Below are 26,349 nucleotides of genomic sequence, written 5' to 3'. Positions count from 1 at the left end.
TCCACATTTACCAAATTTGCTGCCTTTTTATGCAAATCTAACTAGTGATTCTAATGAAGTCTAATTGCAATGTCACTGATATCAATGTAATAAAAATCCTGATCCATAGATTTATTCTCTATTTACATCCTTTTAAACTTTTTTGTTACCTGTCATTGCAATCTAACAACTTAAGTATATATGTTTGATTTTCCTATATCAATAACTGTGACTGCTTATACTTGCAGGTTCCAGTTTTGCACTACAATTTCAACACAACTTTTATGTTGTCTATTTTTTTTCACTTGTGTTTTAAAGTTGAATTACACTTGAAAAAATCATTATGTTCAGAAAGAACAGAACTGAGTTGATATATCTGCATTCTTATAATGTTCATAGCTTATAAACTACTGGCTCTGTGATTACTAACTCCTTGAATAACCATATTCAAGTCCAAGGCACTGGAAGAAAACATGAATCATGCATCTATAGCATTTCAGTGAATCAGTGAAAGGCTGACTGGTTTATGCCCCAAAGCCCATGGATGTCTTTCATTTAAATGAGTTTTAGGTCAGACCTACTGTAGCTGCACAAACACTGAAAAATCAACAACATTCTTTAGCTAGACTGAGTAGCCTGCTTAAGATGATGAAGTATTATATATTCTGTAACTCAATCAGTAAGAAATGCCCGAGTTTTGTTGCTTGCTTAAACAAAATCAGAGGTAACTCGAAAGAAGTCAAACAGGCAGAAAGCTTTCTGAAACTGCTTGAACATGTTAACAGCAAAACTGAAGACATCAGTGTAACTTTTACTGATGAAGCAGAAATTATGTTTTTTAGGAAGAGATTGTTAATACTATATCGGTACCTCAAGAACTTAACCTTATTGAGAGACTTCTGTTTGGTCACAGATATATTTATGAAAATGTATTCTATTAGAATATTGCATTTGGCTGTCTTAAAGAAAAGCACAGGGTAAGAGATTCAAGGAAGAATGTTTTCTTGAACTTAGTGTTGAAGTAAAAAAAGAAGAAATGCTGTGTGTGTGTGTATGTGTGTGAAAGCAGAATACTAATGCATTTCTGTAATGCAGATCTAAACAAGAAGGTAAAAATCCAGCTGATTTTTCTGGTTTCACCTTGGAAAGGATTTCACAAACTGTTTCTAAGTGAATCTGGTGTTATTCTCATTTCAAGAGAGACGTGACAGTGTGAGGTTATAGCGAAGTTCTGTAGAGTGGAACTGCTATCGAGGTATAAATGGTCTTGATTAGGATTCAGCTCGACGTACACGATCCTGTGTCTACATATAAGACAAATCTCCTGTAAAACTGTTGTCAGTACAATCAGTCTATGCTGGGAGGCTATTTAGCCAGCTCTGAAACAGACACCTTGCTTGCAGCAATTAAAACTCGTTACTGCCAGAGTGAAGAGCGTTAGGTGTGGAGTAAGTATGCAGTGCCAGCCTGCACTGAAAGATGTAGGCTCCTGTCTAGTTCCCATGATTTTCAACTTAGGCTCACAGATGTCTTTGTGAACCTAGAAAGTGAGTATTTTGAGCAAGGACATTCACTTTGTCTAGTACTGGGATCTACACCATTAATTAGTGTCTTTAGAACAGCAATGCAGAAGTCTTGGTAAGTTATTAACAATATATCTATAGCATAAAATCTGTTAAGGTACCCTACTGCGTTCATTTCTTTGTGATAATAGTTTTCATTTAATCATTCAGTAACAATCCGTAATCCTTTTCCTGGAAACTATTTCATGTACAGAACAGAGGATTTTGAAAAGTTGTTCAAAGCTGGAGCCTAGCCTGTTAAGTGGTGAACTTTAGAGAATCCTGTATGTAGAAGAACTACACTATCTTGTGATCTTATACATAAAGGTTAGAGAAGATAAGGGCTATGAAATTATTAAGCAACATGAGCATCACACTAAACAACTTTGGAAGCCTCTACAAAGATTACTAGTTTAAAGCCATCTTTGCTGGTGTAATTTTGGAAAAGGATGTAACCAATTGAATATGTCACTAAAAGAACACAGAATAACAGTAATAAAATGAGATGAAAACAAATTTTGCATGACTTTTAAAAGACATTCCTTCCTGACCCCCTACCTCCTGATTTAACCGCAGGCCATAACTATTTTGGATGTCCTTTTTTCCCAACAATTCCTTTCTTCTTGTTCTGTAGTAATGCCTCTCTCTTTGTATTTCCGTCTGGGGATCCACACATTTTCTGTGGTCTAAATGCCTTCTTTGTTCATATTGCTTGCTCTTCTAGAATTTTTCTGGGTCAGCAAATCGTAAAAGAAATGATAAAACTTTGTCTTTGGGGAAAGCTCTGAGTGCTGACCCTACAATGAGAATATCAAAGTCAAAGAGAGACCAAAGGAGTAAAGAAGATATTGTGGAACTGACTTTGATGATCTAGTATGAAGAAGAGAATAGAAGTCGAAGCAAGCACAAAACATTTGCCAAAAAGCTTTGAAAGATCCCAAACTTGGTTTCTTGAAATGTTACTTAAGTCATTTTTCAGATTTCCTTTTAGCTTTCTAAAACTTTCCAGCAATTCTAGTTTTTCTGCTAATCTTTGAGAATGTGCTAGTCTGGCACATCCCCCTATGTTGCATACCACCGTCCCATGGGAAGTCAGGTGGATTTTAAGACTGTTGATGTTCCATATCATAATTAAAGTCTGTTAAAAATATGGAAATATATCTGGAGATAAATGGACTTTAAAAACATTTTTTTGAGTGTTCTAGAAAGACAGTGTGAAAGACAGCCAATTATTTAAAAGAGCAATGCCTCATCAGTCTTTTACAACAATTCCCATGAAAAGCAGGTCTCTGCAAGGCAGGACAGCTGGGATAAATGTCCTCGGGATAAAAACGAGGACTAAAGCGTAATTGTTCAGGAAGAGAAACCTGATGTCTAACGGAGTTGTCATCCTCATCCAGTGCCACTGAGAAGTGACAGGCCCACCTCTCTCTCCTTGCACAGCCAGCAGTGAGGTACCAGTTCAGTTTGTAAAGGCAGAAATGAAAGCGCACAATGGTCTGATCGTTAAAGAAACGAACTCCACAGCACAGAAGTTAGACAATGAGGCTGGCTCTTTCACGGGAGTGGATTCCAGCCTACAAAGGCTGAATAACAACCTCAGATCTCAACACGACTCATGGAAACAGGGGCTGGAACAAGCTCACTGCAAAAGCAAAGCACTTAGCAGCAAAAGCGAAGGATCAAGAGGAAAGATGTTCAGATCAAATGCATGCCAGAGCAAAGGCAGCTGGAGCTGACATGATTTCCCTATCAATGATGCCTGAATGTTGAAGAAAAGAACTGCTGCCAAGCCCTGTGGAGAGGGAAAAGGCTCCGGTAAAGCCCCGCAGCAAGAGCCACCAGCCCGCCCAGGTGTGTTGCTAACTAAAGTGTTGAGTTAGAGCAGGGAAGAGCAGAATGAGGAGCTGTAAACACTGCACAGCTCAGTGTTTAGAGAGGCATGAGAGGTGAGAACACTTCACGAGTCTGACTCCATCCTCTTTCACAAATCTCTTGTAGACCTGCTTTAATCCTCCTTGTTATCTTTGAAATGGGGACAGATAATAATTTGCTGCATGTGTGTTAATACATCCTTGTAGTATTAGACACTGCTCAGAAAGTAGGACAGTGGTAAAAGTGATAAACTATATTGTATGAGCTCTTTGGCACTGCAGGATAAGGGACATTCATATCCAAATTCTAAAGTGTGCATAGCATGTTTTCTTTCTAAAAATAGAGGGTGTTTCTTGACCTCAGAATTTGAAATTAACCTCCAGTAAATCTGGGATCAGACATAGAACTCTTTAGAGAATGAACAAACAAAAAGGGGTATATATTATAAAAATATATCTATATCCTGACTCATCTGTCTATATTTTGTTTGCTTAAAACTGTGAAAAAAAGATATACTTAGGGCTGTGTGCTTTTTACATACTGTGAATATTTTTCTGATTCAAGGAGAGCAAATCTGCTTTTTAAGCCACCATAGGGAAAATAATTTCCCTCCACAAGATGGCTCCTGCAGGGAGAAGCACCAGGCGCTGACAATTTTATTTTTTGGTTCTGCAGAAAGTAATCCCAGTTCATATGGTTTAATCTGTCTACTTTTAGCTCCTGAGGAGTGATGTTTATTAAAAAAAAAAAAAAAAAGTTGTCTTTTCATGCTGCAACTACTCTGTTGTGCAGGGTAGATAAATAACTTTGTTATTTTGATGGCTCACAATAAGGAGCAAAGTTCTTGATGCTCATTTTGATCATTTTTACCAACTGTGTTTTGTTTATTTTTTTCTAAAAAATCTAATACAAGTGGCCATTTCATACCGGGGATGCTTATTGAGAACTCCCTGCTGAAATCAATGAAGAACTGTGACTAAAAGTCAGTGACAACCTATGATCCAAGTTGTTTTATGCTGGAATATTCTATGATAGTCTTCTGGGATACAATAGAATAAACCAAGTCTGGATATTAGCTTCAGAGAAACACTGTATTTATGGTTAATACCGTAAATAACGAATTTTTACAGAATTTACCAGATTAAGGGAAAAGAATTTAATATTCTTCTGCATGTGAGAGTGTACCTCCTCTTCCCAGTGCTTCAGAATAGTTACACGTATCTTCACATTAAAACATTCCCAGCAAACATGAAACTCTGAAAGACTGAGCCACACTACATTGCCTTGTTTTGTGACTGGTTGAGAGCATACACAAAGACTGCAGTGTCACTTAATATACAGGTGAACTCTAACACTTGCTTAAATCTTATTTTTATTTTGAGTCTTGAGCAGCGCAAACAGATGTTACAAAGTTTTGTGTCCTTGTGGTTAACAAGGTTTTTTCATATCATCAGCAGCTGGGGTTTTCTTCATTGGTAGACTTGTAAATAGAAGAGGCACTTGTAATTCTATGAATGTCAGTCCCAGAACACAGTGAGAAGTTGAGGATGATTTTTTTGTTTTGTTTTGTTTGCCTGCTTTTCACGAGTCAAATGTAGACTGAGGTGCCTGATACTGGTGCCTTTCTTTGTATCAGCCCACAAACCATGTGATAAGCAGTTTTTCTGCTCTTCTTAATCCCAGGAGGATATTTTCTTTTATCTTTTCAACCTTTGTGAATGATGACTGTAAAAAAAAAATCTCACTTCTTCTATTTTTAATTATTATGCAGAACATTAGAGAATGAAATGACATAAAAAAATAAATGAATTCTTATTACTTTTTTTTTTTTTTTAAGGAGAAGAAGAAAGAAAAGAAGAAAATACAGATATTTACAACATCCAAGAGACAGTTCTTGACATTGATTAAAAGACATTTCTCAGTGCAGGGATGATTTATTAAAAAAAGGGTACTGAAGTTTCTTCTAAATGAAGTTACCTTACATTTATCTGTCATATAAATGTGCTTTGATTAACCTGTTTGAAAATGATAGAGAAATAGAACCCAGCGCCAATTTAATAACTAATATTCCTATTACCTCTGCCTGTGAGAAAGCCTGTGGGAGAAAGAAAAAGCACTGGACATTTTGTAATGTTCACCATGTAAAACTTTGTTCTCCCAAGTCCTGTTTGTTCAAAAACCTGTCATGCAAAAATGTTGCAAATCTCTAGTCTGCAAAATATATACAACCATAGTGTTTGGCAGACCTTGGGGAACTTCCAGCAAAACAGTTTAATTGGAAAATGCCATTTCATTAAACCCAAACTCTTACTCCAGATCTCTACAGCTGAGCAAATACCTAGTGCTCTTAACAATGAATCTGACAAGGACATGAGTTTTACTGAACAAATGTAAGGGTTGGGATGGTTTGTATAAATCATTAACATTTATTTTTAGATTTTATTTTTCTGGAATGGGAAATGCTGAACTTCAGCTCAATCTGGACATTGGCAGAAGGATCACTTGTTGCGTGCCTTTCTCTATCACTTTATTTCCTGGCTAGCATGCATCCACGTTAGTAACTATTGAGCTCCTCAAAGTTATCAATTACTTAATAATTGAAAAAAAACATATATAAAAAAAACACACACACAAAAATGAGGCTCTTAAAATACAGACTGATATATAATTAATAGGGGCCTAGATGGAGTGGAGGAAAAGAGGTATTCTCTTTCATTTTCTATCACTTAACTTCATACACATCAGCTTTTTTGGTATCCTAAAAGTTGCAACTATATGGTACAACAAAAAAAGGGGCTCAATGCATGTCCTGAATCAGACTCTGATGATTAGAAATGTTGCTTCTATGGAGCATGGCAATGAAGAAATAAAATTTAGGTAAAATTCTGTTCAAGGGGTGTCGCTGAAGAAAACCTTACCTAAAGTTTATTTCCTAATACCTAGTGATACTGTCATTAAGAAGCTGTTGAAAAGCTTAGTATGAAAAATTGTGCAGATTTGCTTTTTTATGGAAAGACCTGTCTAGACATTGAATCTTAGAGTGAAATTATATGAGTTTTATATTCTAAGTTGGAGGTACTAGGGAATAATGGAGAGGGAAAGGTAAGGCAGGAACAAAGAAGAGGAAATTAATAGAGTTCAGATATAAACCTTTTATGCCATAAAGGTATAAAAAAAAAACAGTTGTAGAGGGCGGAAATATTTTTTCCCGAATCTATAACTCTTGCTTTCTTTCAAATGATAAAAACATTAACTGAAAATTAATTCCTGGAAAGAAAAAAAAAGATCTTTTTAATTTTAGATTTTTTTTTAGAAATGAAACTAAAAAAAATTGTAGCTTATTTAACATCCAACTCCGCCTTTAAAAATATTTCTTAATTTCATAGACTTAAAAAGGCCAGCAATAATATCTAGATATCTGCACCCATGAAGTAAGAGTTTTTAAATTGTACAAAATAAAAGGCAACATCATCATGATTATAAATACATTTTATGTATAATATGAATAATTTATGAATAATACAAATTATTCAGAATGATGGTTCCTGCATCAAAGACAAAGACTGCATGACACCTTACCTTACAATTAAAAACAAACAAACAAACAAACAAAAAAACAAACAAGAAACTGCTTGTGTAAGATAAAAGAAATAAAGAAAAAGGAGCTTGACAGTAGTGAGAGCTACATTTGAAAGATCAGTTGTACTTCATATATGTTATACCAACACTTTTTTTAACACCTCAGTCTTCCTTACAGTACTGGGACTTCTGCGAAAAGGTATTACTGACATTCTAGAAAGCAACTGAGGAAAAACACAGAGCTGTTCTAAATGTAAAGTTTTTTTTTTTGTTTCATTTTGTTAAAAAAAATATCTGGAGAGACCAATTTCTCAATAATTTGTGGATTTTGCTGGAAAACATGTATCTCAGACCTTCAGATTCCATTTGAATATTGTCATGCTAATCCCTAACCCTGATGATAACTCTCGTATCTACTAATATGTTGTAAGAACAGTATTCTGAATTGTAGTTTCATGTATTTCTAAATGAAGCATCAGACCTTAAGCCTTGCAAACAACTCCATCTTTGTGAATGTTAATGACAGTTTTGTTCATTCAATTGTGTTTATAGTTTTCTACTCTAATTTTTAAAGACGGATTACACATCTTTAAGAGATGTGTATCCTTTCATACGAAATATCTGGAGTTCTGCTGAGTTAGTGATCTACACAAAGTACAGGAGATGCCAGCAGTACTTCTTGCTGATTGAATTCATTAATTAATTGAGACAAAACAATGTTTGTATGAGCAAGTTCTGATGATGCCCTGAGAACAGTGAAGTGTTGGAGAGATTTAAAGATCTGTGATGGTGGCCCTTTGAGACAAATAACAGACTGTGAGAGAGGAAAAGTATTTTTTCTCAATTTATGCTCAGTTAGATTAAGTTAAAATATATGGGAAGTATAAAATAATTTACTGTGTATTCTCCAGTGGTCAATTAACTAAAAGTCTTGAAATTTTTATTAAAAAAGGTTATAACAAAGATGTCCTGTCACACCATGGTTTGCCTTTCTTGTGAACCCTCAGCACCAAAAATTGAACACAGATGAATTTAATAATCTTTCTCATCACAATGAATGCAACAGCATTCTACATTTTTGTAATGAAGGTCATTGGCAAGGCTTCAGGATAGAAAATGAACCTAGAGATGATTCAGAAATGCTTTTTCCTCCCTCCCTCCCTCTCCTCCCTGTGTGTTTATACATAGCTATATTTAAATATTCTTATTACATTTTATATATTTTTGTGTATTCACATTTATATATTTATATATACACACATACACATACATGACCTCTTTCCTCAGCTCATGTGTACCTTCCATAGCACACATTTCATATCCGGATTTCTGTGGAGGAAGCAACAGTCACCACTGATTTAAAACAACTTTGTTTTGACCTATAAGATTTGCCTCGTTCTATCTGGGGAGAAGACTCCTGTTTACCTGGAAATAGACTTCTTACTATAAGGAGAGTCCTTCTGTACAAAACTAACTTGCAAGCTAGTTTTATACCTTTTCTTCAATTTGTCCATGTTGGCAATAAGAATAACCTTCTTAAATAAAGAAAGCAACTTCTTCCTAGTTTGTGTTTTCTTCTTCTTTTTTTTTCTTTTTTAATTTTAAACATAGAAAAAAAAGCCAAAAAAAGCCCCCATCCTACAAAAAAATATAATCCAAAATACTCTCACTTGAAATTGTTATGTTACTTTTATTGATTACCAGGCCTTGAGGGTGAAATAAAAAAACATTTTCACAGTAAAATAAAGGGGGAAAAATATTTACCTATACTGGCATGAGGATATTGGTTGTTAAACCACAGTACGTGATAGCTAAAAATATCAATATGTGATAGTCAAATCAGAATTATTAATTTAACCTTGTCAATATTCTTATAGAATGAATGGAAGTATTTGAAAGGGATTATGGCTGACAAAATTCAAAATGGTTTATATATTTACTATTTTGAGAAGAATCATTCAAAACACATCAAGCTTCGCAGACAAACATTGCAGAACCCAAAATCGGAAAACTAAACAGAAGATTCATCAATGTACATGAACAACATCCTATTATTTTTCTGGATCTTTTCATCTGGCATCTTTTTTTTTCCAAGTTAATTAGCTGTTAATTCATAGTTAACAGGTCAGTAAAATGATATCAACAAATGTAGTATTTCAATTTAATTTTCACCTTCTTTCTCTTTTGCCTTTTCACCTTCTTTTCTCTTTTATTTTTATTAGGAATAACATTTCAAAAATGGAAAACATTTTAAAAATCATTCCAGAAGAAAATGCAACTTCTTAACAAACTTCTTTGTCACTGATTTTGAGGTACAGCAGAGAAGCTAATATAAATTGATTGTTGGCAGAAGCAATATCGAGGTAAATGGAGTTCAATTCTGCAACAACATACCAGTCACTCCCTATTTTGTTCTCAGCGAAGAAAAAACTTACGTCTAATGATCATTGGGTAATAGCATTTTGAAATTGTTTGCCGATTTCCATTTATTTATTTGCAGAAACCACTGACATATTACAGAATTTCATATAGAAACGTCAGGCATGCAAACATGCTATCATAGGATAAAGGGACACTAGGAAGTCTCTAGTCCAATCTCATTCTTCTGATGGATCAGCTTCGAGGTCAGTCCAGGTTGCCCGGGGCTTAATCTACTCAGATCTTGAAAACCTCCAGAGAAGGTGCCTGCACAACCTGCACATTTGTCTCAGGGCAATGTGCTTCAATGCTTTACTGTACTCACGCAGAAAAAAGTTTCTCCTTATGTCCAGATATCCAGTTGAATATAACATACAGTTTTGTATACATTTCAGAATTCCTGAACTCGTCTCTATTTTTCAGTAGCTTTCATCCATTGATCATGAAAACGTTGCACATGCAAACTAACTGAATAACGAAACACTTATTTTGGGTAGATACAGTTATTATTGATTGTACCTATGCATCCACCACGCTATGTTTACCTGCCTTCATTTCTGAGGAAGGACATCTAGAAATGTTTGTAAAAATACTTTTTTTGTTATTTAATAGTGATAGGAACAGAAGTACAGAATGAAGTAGAAAACTTTCAAGGATGTCTCTTCTTGAAGTACTGCTTAAGACCACATGGTATCAAGCCTATAAGGAGATTTCTTTTTCTTTTCAAATATCCGGAGTTGTGGATTGGAGCACTTAAAAGCTCCTCTAGTGCCGAAACTCTGTAAACAAGGAAGGCAACCTGGGCAAGTTCAAGCACTGTTTCTCTCAAAGCACTGGATGCTAATAAGAAGAAAAATATTCAGAAGGCAGCCTTATTTTTGGCACGGACTATTTTTGATTAATATGATGAATTTTTCAGAGAAGCAAGATACAGAGATGTACAGGTTATGTATGAACAGGTAGTAAAGGAGCACTGGGAACGTAAAGAGAGGTACTAAACTCCACAGAAAGATTAAACATACAAGCAATTTGTCATTTATTGGAAATGTTACATGTGGAAACTGAAAAAATTGAGATTTGTCTCTGGAAGCAAAACCAGGATTTTGCTTTAGGTGGGAGAAAGTGTAGGCTAAGAGCAGCTCTGCTGGAATGTTTTGGACCAACAGTTTGTATGACTTTATCCAATACCAAATGCCTAGGAAAGAGTGAGATCAAGACACCCCTTTAGCATCAAACCTGAGAGTACTTTCCTCAGCCTTCAAAGGTTGTTTAGTCTGAGACTGTCTCAAAGTTGCTTTGTTTTAAGTAACTTGATTGGATTTTAATTCCTTTCACTTGTTCCAACACTCTTTGAAGGCTTTTAAACACTCAGCATCCAAACATCACATGCCAAGGGATATTATCTCCACATATCATGTTAAAACCTGTCATTAGATTGGCTTGTTGGTCTTTACAAAGATATTGCAGTTGGTATAGACTGGATGTCTTTTGAAGGCAGTCTTTTGAATAGCTTCCTGGCCATCTTCTTCGAGAAGCCTAATGGAATTGCTACATTTGAAGCAGACATCGCTGCATCTTATTTTTCATTATATTTTGATGTTACTTTTTGGTTTGGGGTGTAGGATATATATTTTTCTTGCTCAAAAAAGCCATGTAACTGAGTACTAGGTTGTCATGTTTTTGACTTTAAAAGCCAATTTGCACTACCATCATCTTAGAATCTGGCTAGAATACTTTCCAAAGGAGTTATATCTGATTTATTTCTAGCTGTATCTTAACAAATTACAAATATAAATCCTCTACTTGGTACATATTGTCATAAAGAGGAACTGAGATTGCCCTGACAATATATTTTCTGTTCAAAAAGTGTAAATCAAGTAAGCTACTCAGCACTAGGAATTTCAGAAATTGACACCATGTCATATCCAAGAAAACACGTTTTATGGCAGGTTCTCTGACATATGTAAACTTTTTGGCTCAATGCTATTTCCTAAATACAGGCATCTCTTCCCATATTAGATACCTTAAAATATCAAAGAAATCCACAAGAGGCTAGCAAATATCCACATAGGGTCTATGGGAACCCTTCAGGAGAGGCAGCTTCAGGCAGGATAGTATACCATAAGACATCCCAATGATACTAAATCCCTATGTTTAGGCAAGCAAGAATATTCAGAAATCAACAGGAGATCACTTTGAAGCCAATTTTTCAATAGCAGTCCTTTAAACAATGAGACCATGAGTTTCTGCCCTACAAGGCTGTGGAGGCAGACAGTATCATCAAGTCCAAAAACTTATTTGAAAATTAAAGGGCAATATGGCCATGAATGGATACTAAAGGAAATATGGAGAGATGTCCTCTCTAAACTCCACAAAAAATTGGTCAGACTTGCATTTTTTTGGATAACTCAAATTAGTTTTCTCCTTTGTTGAAGAGTGAGTACTGGGCTAGGGGGACCACTGGTCTGACCAAATAACAAATTTCTAATTTATTATGTTCTTATATCCATAAATGAATCCTACTCTTTAGTGTAGGAGAGGAATAGATAACTCTTTGAGAAACCAGAAGATTATCTGAGCATTATTTTGCCTTTAGTAATTTTGATCCATGACTAATTTAAGAACTAGATTTCACCACACTTTTTTTCCATGCCAAAACTCTTTTGTCTGTGGGGTCGGGTCTCTGGGCTATTCCACATAACAGATTACCTACAGTCTTTCACCTAAAAGAATTCCCTTCTGTTAATAAAGGTTTTTCCCGTACAGTTAACTCACATATGATATGGACAAATTATTGGCATTTAACAGAAAAATTCTTAAATAAAACCATATTCACAGTGATGTTCAATGATTAGGTTAACCAAATGCTTGCAATTAATTTTCCTCTTAATTTGCAATGAACTTCTATAAATAAAGATCTATGCACTTAGACAGAAGAAAAATTTCCTGTTCCACTCAATATGAAGGAAAGGGAGAAAAATAGTAAAAATGTATGACCACATTGATGTTAACTTTAGCATAGTTACATAAGTTCGTGCTGGCTGAACCATAGCTCTTAAGAAAAAGAATTTCTGAGAATCACTAGTCAGTGGCATAATTGACTTTTGGTGGCTTCAAAAGGCCATGAACACAGCTAATAGTTTTTGGCAGTTCTAAAGGCATTAATCACGATCGATGTGCAATATTAAATAAGGCTCCTTCAAAATGAATATAAATTAAGACTGTAATTCCATCTCAGCCTTCTGGTGACATGAGGACACCACTTGAGTTTCACTCTCATGGTTTATGATGTCCCCAGAAGCCTTTGATGGAATTATAGCCTTATTAAGTACAGTTGGGGTACATTATTCCTTAAATTATTGCTGCTACAAGTCATTATTCCCACTAGAAATTAGAACTTGCTGTACTTTCATCAACCATGTAATCTTGAAGTAAGTTGGGGGGAATTTCATCGTGGGAGGGTATCTGCTTTTTAATTTCTATCACTGCTATACATACACAGCATGGTAGAGTTGCTAACATCTAATATTAACAGCCCGCATGCATTTTTGTTTTGTTTTAAGAAACAGTATTCACAACAATACAACCCAGTCATCGTTGATGTTTATATAGCATTTTATAAGAGATTTTAAGTCATATTTTTAATCTTTTATAGAAGATCATTCAACCACCAATAAAATAAAGTAGAATGCAAAAAGACAGATGAAGATGGGGGTATACAGATAGCTTTTTTAGGGAGGCAGAACATAATTATTGATGATATTTCAAGAAAGACATATGTAATCATATCCTGAATAAGAAAAAGTGATATGTGATCTTTAAATCCTCTGAATAGTTGAGGACTTCCCCTGAAACTCAAGAGACCAAGGTTAAGACTTTCTGACTTCCAGTCTGTAGGTAGGTAACAGTGGTGGTGCTGAGGTGGTGCAAGATATGTACTGTATCAGCCTGAGCACTATTTTGGAGGTTTTTCACAGTATTACCTGAAGACCACGGCCCACAAGAGCAGAGCTCCCATGCAGCTGAGAACACTGGAGATGCATCGGCTGTTCTGGGACACTTGCTGGCTCGGGAGGATGGGCTGGTCACTGAGCCAGCACCATCCATATCACATCCTGTATAGCGTGTACCATCAAAGCCAACATATGTGCAAAACATAAACCTCTTTCTATCAATATCAGGAATACTATATGTTAGTGCAAGTTAAATATTTTTATTATAGGCAGGCCTGACAGCATAAGATGCATGTAAGTTCTGTCACATTTCTCAGATAAAAAGAATGAGGTATTCTGCAAAGAATGTACAGTATTCACAAAGCATGCTTTTAAGAAGAGTTTTTCTTCTTCTCTAATGATAGTTTAAATCATCACAGCCTTACCAGTTTAGTTAGTTTTGTGTGTTAGCTTCTTTCAACAGTTTTCACACTGCCTAGGCTTTTAAACAGTGTTAAGTATTATTCAATGCCACATACTGAAAAGAAAACTTGTTAAAGAAAACCCCTAAGTGTAGCACATACATCATTAAGCCTGAAAGAGTTCAGGGCTTTTATTCTCTCTCAGTCTTTCTCTCTTCTTTTTTTTTTTTTTTTTTTCTTTATATACTATTTTGGAGACTGTATCACGTAGAAAGATTTCTGCAACCTGTTCTTCCACAACTTTCCATATTATAAAAAATAACCAGTTATAGCTAAGAAGCAATAAAACTTGTCACTGCATTGCATAATTCATATAAAACTTTGAGGGCTTCTGCCAAAGATGGAATCTTCATTTTGAATGAACCTTTAAAGAAAGAAGAATCCCTGGTTACTCAGCGAAGTTACATAGACATTTTTTTTGCATCTCCAATGATGGGTTAGAAATTATAACCTTGTACCAAAGAAACACATTGAAAGATATATTTAAATTGTAAGATTTCATGTTATTATATTTATTTGGTGTTTGTATTTTTATGAGTATAGCAATTCTGCTACATTCCTGTGATTTTATTTTGGTCTCAAAAATATATATGCCGGTCTTTTAGCAATCATTGCCAATATTTTCATTGATTTTGGTAATATACTTCATACTCACAGTATTAAGTGATGGGTACAAATCTCTGAAAGATTACAGTCGTAATGATGATATTCATCAAAGATGACATCTGAAAAATAGAGCATCTTGTTTTACCTAATTTAAATTGATTATTATTTTAAAATGATGTGTTTAAATAATTTGCCGTTTGGGTAAGTTTGGTTTCTTGAATTTTTGAAATATTTATTGGAATAAAGAATATTTCCTGCAGTCAGAGGAAAATTCTAGCCTGAACTTGCATAAAAAAGAAAATAAATATTTAAAGTGTCATAAAAGTCATGGACTCTTCCTATATTGAAATATAGTTTATTTTGTGATTGTTTTCAAATGTTGTCACTTGGTGTTGAGCAGGCCAATAATCTTTTATGTTCATATTGAGTGCTTGGTTTTAAATAAGTGGTTGCATGAAATTTTATAAAGCAATACACATAAATGTCCTGTTTCTTTAAGATCTAAAAATAGTTTGCAGATGTTTACAGACTAGGGATGGTTGGCTCTCAATAAAAATGATGTGCCATGGCTAGTATTAGAAACTTCTGAAAGACAGATAAGTACAACACAGAAATTAACACATCGTTACAGTGATGTAAGACTTTGTCTTTTTCTATTAAGATAAGGCAAATGTGGTGAACAGAATTCATCTAATATGTACAACTCAAAAATATTTTACATCTGAACAATCACGAAGTACTGGGGTAATGCCATAAGTGTAGCTAATGTGTAAAATCCTGAGAAAGTAATGATCCATATTAAATTCTATGTGCTAGCTATAAATATCAGTGATGACAGAGAAAATAGAAGTTTTATCTGTTTCATTTTTTTATCTAATTATGCATTGCTTAGCATTATGAATGCACATAAATTTGCCTTTCAAAACTTAAATGTTTTAGGTTTAAAGCCCAGTACAAAAACACACTGAGAGTCACAGGGAAAGATGATGGATAACAAGAAGTATTTAAAATAACTTTTCTATTTACAGTAGTCCTCTTTCAAAAATTCATTTGATACGTTAAAGAATTAAACATATAAATATCAACAGATGTTCATAATGCATCTTAAATATCAGTACACAAGTCAATTATAATTGGACAAGCAAACAGAAATCATCCAGAAAGCGATACACACAGGAGTGGCACATTGATTGCAGCCATAGATAATATTTTCAGGACAGATAATTAGGACTGCATTTTTTTTCCTCAAATATCTACTTGTTTATTTAAGCTTAGGCCTTCCCCGAAGTCCCATTAAATTAAGTAATAATGTTGTGTGAAATTTGTTTGTATCTTCTGATTTTTTCATTTTATTTTTTTAAATTGTGGATTTCACCTTTCCAAGCCAAGGAAAAATCAATGCTCTTTCAACAAAAATTGTCACAAACCAGCAAAAAAAGTAGGTGTTGTTCTGGAACAGCCAAGGTCCCTGTGACACAAATATTACGAGACATGGCAGGGACTGAAGCCCAAGACCTTTTGTTTCAGACTATGCATGAGAACTGAAACTTCATCTTCCAGTCTCAAAAACATGACCAAGCCACAGGGCTATTTGCTTTGCCAACTCTTTCTCTTACTCCTGCATGGTACTTCGAGAATGTTTCATCAAAAAATTCCTGGATACAGTTATTTAAGAAGACTTCTGCATGTGCCTGACTCTGAGCATGGAAGTGTTTTTATAAGATCCAGTCTGAGAGAGAGACTGACTTTGATTGTTGGGGAGCTGTAGCAAGACACCAATTTACTTTTATTGTAGTGTGGCAGAATTTATGAGATTATTGCTAAGTAAATTCTTTAGGGAGGGGATTTAAAGTCTGGCTGGACTAATTCCAGTAGCAGCAATCCCACAGGGCTGCCTCGCCAGCTTCTCCTCTTATCTAAATGCACAGCTTTCCCAAAGACCTCACTCACCTTTTAATTCCAAGTGCAGGGTAACCTCTATCACACAGCAATCTGCTTCCTTCAGACACTCACCTGAAAGCAGTGCTGAAGATGTTCTCTCAGCCCATCCTCTTGCAGCTCTTTTTGTGCCATTAGCAATGAACAGATTTGTCAGTGCTAAAGTATAGAGATTTGCATGTTTTGGCAATGAGAGGAAGATGTCACTTGGCTTTACGTTCATGGGGTGTTACAGGGTTCCTAAGCAGCTGCAGCTTTCCAGGAGCACTTATTGTAGGGTTCATATTTTACCAGGAAAAAAATATGGCTGTTCAATTTCTAAGTGCCCCTTTCATCATTAAAGTTTCATTATCAACTGTATTCATTTTGTAAAATAAACAGGAAAAAACATCCTCTGATTCAACAACACTCTTTTTTGCTTTCTTGTATGGGCTTTGCATTGCAAAATGTATCCCATTGGTTTGTGCTAAGGTATAAATATGAAAATATGGTATTTAAACATTGCAGTATTTAAACTGACGTGTAGGGTACGAGTTTAACATTTTGCATGTTACAAAAGGGAATTTGAAACATTTGGTGAATCTCAGGCATGGTGATAGAATTATGCATTTTATTTCTTTTCCAATTAAGCATATGCTTCCTTTACAACCACTGTTAGTAATTTTCACTTTTTCCACTAAATTAAAATAAGCTAAAAAAAACAGAAACTGCAAACTTACAGTTGAAATTTCTCCTTGGCCAGCAAATAAGCTGCACAAAAATGTATTTCAGAAGAGAGAAAGTAGTGGCCAAGCCAGCAGCCAGTTACCCCTGGCCATTGCTGGCCTGTGCCCACCTCCTGGATGGCAGGACCCCCCAGCCAAGCAAACGGTTTGCATTTTTCTGTTGCGTTATGAAGCCAGACTGACTTGCTGCCCCCTTCATGTGCACATGAGCCTGTGCAAGGGGTGAAATGGGTGACGTAGTTAGATGTTCAACAGTGGGGTTTTAGGAGCTTCTCAGGCAGTCTGCCCTGGCTGCCAGCTGTAGGTTGCCAGCTGTGTGGTTTGCCAGAGCCCTGCAGAAATCTGCCTAATCTCCTACGTGGCCAGGAAGGTACATGACCCCACTGCATGGCCCTGCCAGTCCCGGCCCAGCTCCCCAGGATGGCTCCTGGGCATCCTCCCTTCTGGTAATAACGCATATGTAATATGCATGTACATGAGCAAAAACAGAAAAATTGCTTTGCCAGTTAGATTTTTGTCTTCAGTTGAGGAAGCCCAGCCACCTGTGTAGCTCAAGTAAGTATCCATTTGACAGCTGGAAACAATACTGCAGAAAGCTGTAGTGCAGAAATAAAGACTATTTAATGAGACTGACTTTTTTTATGTGTGTATGGTTTTAAGGATCCTTCAAGATGATAAGTTAATATGAATATTGATATGATATGACATTAAAAATCTCATCTCATTATTTAGCATACTCAGTTCTGCTTAGCTTTTCTCTTTATGAGACATCATTGAAATAAGGTGCCTCAAAATTCATCTCATCATCGGTGCATCATTGTCTATTTGAAGATACACATAAGATGTACATACCTCTACACAACTAATCGAAACTTCTGGATTTGTGAATCAAAGTATAATTGTGAGTGCATGTGGATTCTTTTTATATGGGCGAATACATGTGAATAGCATGTGAATACACAATTCTTCATCAACAGAAAAGTACAGCAAAAGTGAAGGTAGAAATCCAGCAAAGAAATTTAGCTGTTTGGAGGGAAGCAAGAAGAAATATTTTAAAAGTGGTTACCTACAAGTCAAGTGTAAAGCAAATTATTTGCTTTATTTGTAACTAGTATCTCTAAAACTTGTTATTCTAAAAAAAAAAAAAAAAAATCATAAATCCATGCTAGCAAGGAAGATCTAAAAGTTACTATTGCTATGGAAGTGAAATTGCAGGTGATTACTGGTCCCTCTTTTAATAATCTACAGTGTCTTTTTGGATTAAAATAAATAAATAAATAAATAAATAAAAAGCTGGAAGAGCTGTTCTGCTGTTCTACATATGGCATCAGTTTGAAAGCTGAAATAATTAAATGGGATTTGTGGACTACTCCTTCCTTCTTTCATTTCTTCCTTCCTTCCTTCCTTCCTTCCTTCCTCTTTTTTCTTTCTTTCTTTCTTTCTTTCTTTTCTTTCTTTCTTTCTTTCTTTCTTTCTTTCTTTCTTTCTTTCTTTCTTTCTTTCTTTCTTTCTTTCTTTCTTTCTTTCTTTCTTTCTTTCTTTCTTTCTTTCTTTCTTTCTTTCTTTCTTTCTTTCTTTCTTTCTTTCTCTTTCTTTCTTTCTCTTTCTTTCTTTCTTTCTTTCTTTCTTTCTTTCTTTCTTTCTTTCTTTCTTTCTTTCTTTTTCTTTCTTTCTTTCTTTCTTTCTTTCTTTCTTTCTTTCTTTCTTTCTTTCTTTCTTTCTTTCTTTCTTTCTTTCTTTCTTTCTTTCTCTTTCTTTCTTTCTTTCTTTCTTTTTCTTTCTCTCTTTCTCTCTTTCTCTCTCTCCCTCTCTCTCTCTCTCTCTCTCTCTTTCTCTCTCTCTTTCTTCCTTTCTTCCACATGAGTTGTAATATTGACCTAGTTCCCTGCCTGGACACATAGGTGCTTAGAACCTGACCGTCAAATTTTCTGCTGAGTTAGCTTTGTTCACTTCAGGGAAATTGATCCAGCAGAAAATGTAGCTCCTGAAATATACAATTGAGAAAGGGCATCTCTGCAATACTTTGAAAGGGCAATAAGGGCCCCCATGTGGATGACCAATACTAAAACTACACCTGGAGGAACTATGGTTTTTTAAATGCAATGATAATACTTGTACTTATTTATTTATGTGCTGTCATGGGGTGAAATAGCCGGGAACTACTTTTTTTACAAATATTAGAATAAGCAGTAACAGGTTAGAAAACTAAGCTTTCCAGTGGTCTGTTTATCCACACGGTTGCAATTTTCATGTTCTAAATTAATGCTGAGCTCTGTCATTCCTTATTAACTGAAATTTCTGCATTGGGAAGGAAAAAAAAATCAATATAGACATTCCACTCAGTATATTGTAGAATAAGCTTGAGATGTGTGATTTTATGAGATTAAAATATGAAAAAAGGTGAATTTTACCTACTGAGAACTATTTTAGCAGCTCTGAAAATGCACAGAGACTGCATGATCTAATGTAATGGCATGTATTTCATGTTCTGAACATCTGAAGTTCTTTTTTATGGATTCTGTCAGCAGGGGTTCTGGTGTTAAGTAATATGTTTTAATGCAGTTGCTGTTGTGCTGCTGTAATGGGGAGATTATAAAATTATAATTAGTATAATCCTGCCTTTATTACATGCAATAACAAAACTGCCATTTACTTCAATGGGAACAATATTAAGTACACGGTTGCAGTTGACCTTCTCCATCCCTCTTTCAAATTTTCTCCTCCCAAATAGCCATAGAAATTTTAGCAAATTTGAGAGGCCCTGACATGTACTTTATGGTTGGTGGCTGAGATTGGGAATAATTATACAAAACAAAATAAGCGGACCTAGTAGATATAAGTTAAAGGAGCAAATCTAACACAGGATCCTCAGGAGGGAGGTTAGAAAATAGGCTGAAATGCAGTGGCTGTGAAGGGGGAGTATCCCTTCTTTCACAGGCTTTGCAGCATCTCAGGAATTGTCCTGACAAAGTGTGCAAAGTGTGCACAGTGGTCTTTTGCATGTCTTGCTGGAGTCAGCAAATCATTTTTTGAAAAATATAATGGATGGGGATGTGACACCGCTGAATAAAAACACAAAACAAAACAAAAGAATAAAATAAAGTGAGACACTGTAATTGATTATTACATCCATGTTACCAACCTGCTGCTAAAGTTTGCATGCTATTCAGAACCCTGTTCTTAGGAGGGTAAAAGCAAAGTTTAAACTTGCTTTCTCTGTACATGTTTAAGGAAAAATAGTCTGTAAACATAAGGAAAAGTTAGGAATTTCCACTTCAGTATTAACTCCATTTGTTAAGAGAACAAGTTTCTTGCCATTCACAAAATGAACTGCCTCCTATGAAAATAGATGTATTAGTGTCTTGTGAACACTGATTTTTCATCTTACCCATGGGAATATGTTTTCTGTGATGTGTCTTGTTTTTCTTTTGTTGGATAATCTCTTATAATTTGATCCACGTCTTAAAATGTCCCAAGTACCGTAGGGACTGTATGGGACACTAGAAAATCCCTGAAGTCCTCAGGATGACACTGACAGGATAATGGAAATACAGTATTCTTTTAGGATGGGAAAATTAAAGACATATTAAAGAAAAGCGTGCACGTAAATCCATGTACATTTTCTCTTTTGCAAAGGCCCAGTTTAAATGACAAGTAAGCTGAAGAGTGGCCAAAGCAGTGACCTCTTAAACTTGGTCCCTAGAGAAACTGTGAGGTCAAATAACATGCTGAAAAAAAGACTGAGCATGGCTTTCACCTGAGGATGAGCATGCTCATCTGCAAGGGGAGAGAGTCGCAGCGCCAATGAATATTTATGCATTTTGTATAATTATTGTTGAATATAGAGCACGAACATTCATTAGTGCAGGAACTGGAACCCCACTTTCCTTCATCCTAGGTACACGTCCAAATCATTAGACTCCAAAGTCATATCCAAGCTTGGTGTAGACAATGAATATTTCACTATTCCATACAAAGAGTAACAACTTCAGCAACAGGAAAAAAAGGGTCTGCACTATTTTGAAACCCAAATCCTATGTTATTAAAATCCTCAACATTCACACATTTACTGTTTTTTCCAGAATTTTGTTGTTGTTGTTGTTCAAAATATTTGGCCTTATATGTTTATGAACATAAATTGAATATTGTATGATGTGTGTGTTTAAATTACATGTAGCTTTTATATTTTCTTCACCTAATAATTGACATTATTTTTTTAGATATCCATCATTTTTATATCTATAAAGTTTGGTTATATAATATATATGTATGTAAAGTGTACAGTCTTGGTAACATGGCTGAATTATAATGACTATGAATTCATTAAAATATAAATTAGTTCCGTCAGCAGCTGCTTTCTTTCTGAAGAAATGGTGCAGATACAAATACACCTGATTATGGGGCCAGTGTAATTGCACATGGAATGAATCAACATTCTTCTTGCCTTTTTTCAGTCTCATATTCACAAAATTAGCTGTGACTTTCTGCAGATTGCCTCTATTTTGCATTAACCTTGGCTGAGTCTTTCCTCTGAAATATTTTATTGCTGTATTTCAAGAAGTGAACTTGAGGTTACTTCATGTACTTTATCCTAGATTTCGGGGTATTTGATGAGTATTTCAGTTTTGGTATATTTACAAGAAACAATAATCATGTAATATATTCCTTTTCATTTTAATAACCATGGATTAAATTACTGTAATATAGGCTAAATTTCTCTCATAATTTTGTCTCTTCCTTTTACACATGGTTTAGGAATTCTTATTTGCTGTTGCTTCTTTTGGCAATAAAATGTCGTAGAAGTTTTCAAATATTTTAACAATACCTACAAAAAAGTTACCACCAAAAGTATATTTACGAAAAGATATATGTTCAACTCCATATATATATGTTTGTATTAATGTCTATATTTAAAGATGAATTTAAATTAGAATAAAATTAGTGAAGAGTGTTTTCAGTTTTCCATCTGCACTCATAGAACTTCACATTAATGCTGTTTCTGAGGCACAGCTTTACAAATGTTACATGAGGACAAAGCATTTTGGCTACGATAATATGAGAAACCTCTAACCATGGTCCTTTCTTAGTTCAAAAGCAGTCTAAAATGGAAAATGTCTGTCTGCTCTCTTTCTTCTACTTGCAATACAGTGAAAAATTTTTGTTTCATTATTTCTAGCCTGGTGAATACCAAGGAGTACTGGAAATGTTGTGACTGTCTTTCATTAAATTAATCTCCCTTCTGTATTATAACCCAAAGGTTTGCTTTTCAGATCTGGCACCTAATATCATTTATTCCCAAACTGATGAGTGTTGTCCAATTACCTATTTTTCCACTTGAATAGTAATTGAGTTCTGCTTAAGCACTCTCAGGAATTGTTTGAATAAGCCTGGTGGAGCTCTGCAGCATTCCTCAAGGACAGAAACAAAGTTCTGTGCTTGTGAAGCTGCTCGACACGCACAACAAGAGTTGGAAACACGTCTGCCCGGGTGCAGACAGACAATGGGAGGGTTAGGATCTGTTTCTTCTTACACCTATTTTATAACAGCGTAATGCCAGTGGAGCTGCTTGTTGTGCAGCTTATTGTACATGGAAACACGATTAGGACCCTTGTGCTTGAGAGAGCAAGCTCTTTTGAGTATTTACAGGTGAAATCAAATCCCTTCACCCAAAGCCATAAAAAGGTGAGGTAGAGTAGGGCGCAGTGCAGTTTTCTTGATGCTGTGTTACTCACAGTTATTACTTTCTCTTCTGGTTCTCCTGTGTAAATCACTCTAATAGCCCCCGATACTTTTCTTGCCCATCAAAAGTTACACTGCAAGCTGCAGGATTAAACTGTGTACCAGAAGCTAACCCTGTTCATTGTCTCAGAAAGGGTATTAGCACGATTAATAACAAGGGTTATTTAGTGTTATTAACATGTAATCAACTATTTCAGGTGCCATTTTTTGTGAAAATTGGGCATGGATTTTCTTTGCTCTGAGCCCCCAAATTGTAGCACTAGAGCTGTTTGGTTTTCTACAGGTCTTTTGACACCAGACATGATGTCCAACAGCACATGTGCTGTCAGTCAGTCTTACATAGAAATTGTCAGCTTTCTCCCACAGTGGGATCAGTGACCTTTAGCTGCGTGAAGGGATCTGACAGGGCAACACACTTGCTGCAGTTTCTCACAGTACACACTTTTTGGCTGCTACAGCCATAATGACCTTCCACTCACACAAATGTGAAAGTGCCTGCAACTGCTCACTATTTTCATTTACCATTGTCCTGTTTTTTTAAAAAAAAATCCTTTCTAAATTTCACACACACATATATATACATAATCATCCAATCATTTGATAGGTGGCTGAACATTAATTTCTTGTATGTAAGATCAGTATATCAATACTAATTTAAGTTATACAAAGAATAGTCTTTGCTCATGAATTGAATGATTTTTACTTTCCCCAGCTTACGACAGATTTTGTCATGATATGAAATGGCTTCAGTTCAAATTCTCAAATGAAGACATACAGCTCCTGTCTGGGTACATAAACCACCATGGTTTGAAAAGAGTTAGGCAGTTACACTGAAATTTTGTGATCTGCAAAAAGCAGGTGCCATACAGGTGCTGTTTCTCTGCAAAGGTTGTATTCAGACTACTCTGTGGCTTTGACTAAGCTGACTTTGCTACCCCAGGGACCAAGACAAAATGCTTGGAGAAAGAAGGAGGAATCACTTTGCCATGTAGATAAGGCAGCTTCCTCATGCACCATTTTCCAAGGTAGTGCCGTGAATACCTGCTGTGCACCTGTCCCCATTGCCCCGTCCCTGCTCAGTGCCACACTGACCCAGAGGTGGGTGTTGCTGAGCCTGGGGGGTTATTCCCTCTGCTTTCCCCCAGCTGATGGAAAGGAGAGTGCTGGGGACCTGTTCTGTGGCCACTTGGTGTTACTCAGCATTAGTTCCAGAGGGTCTTAAATCATGATTTTACCACAGTGAGCAGCCTGGAGCTCTTAGCAGCCAAGTTTTCAGGAGTGCTGCTTCAGCCAAGGCCGAGGGTGACCTCAGCACTGGGTGCAGGGCAGCAGCACTGTGCTCCTCGCACAAAGCTCCCTGCCTCTGTGTGTGATCTGCCAGTGTACCACAAAGTTTAACAGAGGAAAAACACATCATCTATAACACGTAATAGGGTGATCAAAAAGGAAAAATTCAGAAAGGCTCTCTTTCATTTTGAAATTCTACAGGGTTTCATAGCGTTTTCTATTTTGCTCCGTGTTAAAATCTGTCGAATCCCTCTGGAATAATATTTCTGAGGAGGGGAAAGTGACAAGAGCAATCTTCTTGGGGAGAGCTATTCGGCAAAGGCATATTATTACTATGAATTTATTCTGTGGTAGCTGTGTACATGATCTATTCTCATGTTTGCTGGTTACATTTAACCACACACCTGACATTCGGCTAAGAATAGTCTGCAATATATGAATTAGTGTTAAGGATGTGGTGAAAGGAATGACTAGTCATCTCATATGTCATACATTTCTATATCTGATGCTATCTGATCATAAATCACCAACCATGCATGTGGCTCTTTGCGTAGTCGTCGTGTATTTGTAACTCCTGTTAGTACACTCTCAGGTGGTCACCTCTCTGGTTGAATACTCTGCCCACCTGGCCAACATGGGTATGCAGATTCTGATTCTTAGTCAGAAGAGGGCATTTTTAATAAGAATGCCCTAAATAAATTATTTTAAACCATGTATTTCTGGAATTCTGGAGAAAAAAAATACTTTCTCCTGGCTGGCCAGTGATTTGTCATTTATATCCTGTCACTATTATTTATTTTTTTTTCTCCGTTTGTCTTATGACACAACAAAAAGCCTAAGGAAACAGGGCTTCTGAAGTGACACTTTAATTTGCAATGTACCATAAAGATGTCCCAAAACTTTAACTGGATAATCCTGGCATCTACTTTTTGCTCGCCTGAGGAATTTATTTGTTGTCTGCCTTATTTGAAACCACTCATATTTTTGTCAAGTTTTGCTAGAGCTAGCAAAGTTTCCTAATGCTATTGTCCCCAACAAAGCTGCTGCATTTAGAGGATGAGCAGGAAATACAGGAATGTGTACTAGGGAATCTGTCATACCTGAGATATGAGCTATGTTCTCTTTCCTGGTGTGTAAACAAGCCTTATTATTATTAAGTAAAGTATTATACTTTATGAGGATTTATTTTGTTAGCTTGGCTTTTTGAGGAGCATGGGGGAGGGAAACAGTTTTCCTGTATTTTCTCAACCATCATTTTTTCTTAAAAAGGTTTATCCTTATTAGAAATACAGCTTCTTTATTCCTCCACAGCTCTGTAGAGTTTTTCTAACATAAGAGACAGTCTTATTCACAATTTATTACTATTCAGGTACTATTTGTTTTAGATTTTTCTCTAGCTTGAACTTTTTTTCTTAAATACAAAGTCGTTTTTCAGGTTAAGGGGAGCAATTCAGCCACATTTTGATTGTGGATAATTCCAAGCATAGCATAAGGATTTTTTGCTGAACTTGGCCTTAACATATTTTAAAAATTCACTATTATTTCTTTTACAATCTTCTTACTGTGTTATTTCAGCACTTGTTTTGCTTCCTTTCAGGAATAACTATTTGACTAATCACAGTTTCTTTCTGTTCATATATATTATCCTCAGAGAGAACTTGATTCAGGAGTTTTCATAAATGAATGCCAAACTTAAAATAAACTGCTAAACCATATGAATTGAGGCTGCAGTTTATAATTTCCGTTTTAAAAGCCTTCTTTGCTCAACCCATTTTTTAGCAGTCTTTTAACCAGCTGTCACTATGGATATCAAATTTTGTTGCCTTTACTACCCTTGGTGTTTGTTTATATTTCCTTTTTGAAATTAAATGCATTTCCAAAGGATTTTTATCTGCTTTTTTTTTTTTTTTTTCCTTTTTTCTTTTGTTCTTAGCATGGCATTATGGTGGTTCTGGAGTGCATGACAGAAAAATGGTGAATAGTTGTCTTTGTTCAACTACTTTCAGCATATTTCCACAATAAGATTATTCTTTATCTATCATAGTCTGTTTTTACTATGTCATTAGGGTTTTTTGTTTGGTTGTTGTTTTTTTCCCGTTTTAAAATATGGTAGCTTTGAGGCATATATGATCTATCCATTTCTGTTTTTTCTTCAATAGCATAACCTATGATTCATTTACTTCTGGCATGTTAATGGAGTGCACTATCACATTAAAAAGAATATATA

At 35.6% G+C, this 26,349-nt stretch overlaps 1 protein-coding gene across 5 annotated transcripts in view; it reads left to right on the top strand.

Annotated features, from left to right (window-relative positions):
* Positions 1-26,349, top strand: part of LOC308187337 (uncharacterized protein) — a 424,496-nt gene that overhangs the window by 255,600 nt on the left and 142,547 nt on the right. For 2 of the 5 annotated variants that reach the window (XR_013944616.1, XR_013944617.1), the window contains 2 exons: positions 5,254-9,119; positions 9,218-11,416. The exons of the other annotated variants lie outside the window; for them this stretch is intronic. The gene's annotated coding sequence lies outside the window, so the exon portion shown is untranslated. Of the gene's footprint in view, positions 1-5,253; positions 9,120-9,217; positions 11,417-26,349 lie in introns of those variants that run through there. 5 annotated transcript variants of the gene reach the window in all.

The sequence above is a fragment of the Anser brachyrhynchus genome (assembly GCF_964034855.1).
Source record: "Anser brachyrhynchus genome assembly, chromosome: 1".
NCBI classification, from domain to species: Eukaryota; Metazoa; Chordata; class Aves; order Anseriformes; family Anatidae; genus Anser; species Anser brachyrhynchus.
Note: the sequence above shows the minus strand (reverse complement) of the source record. Positions and strands in the feature narration are given on the sequence as shown.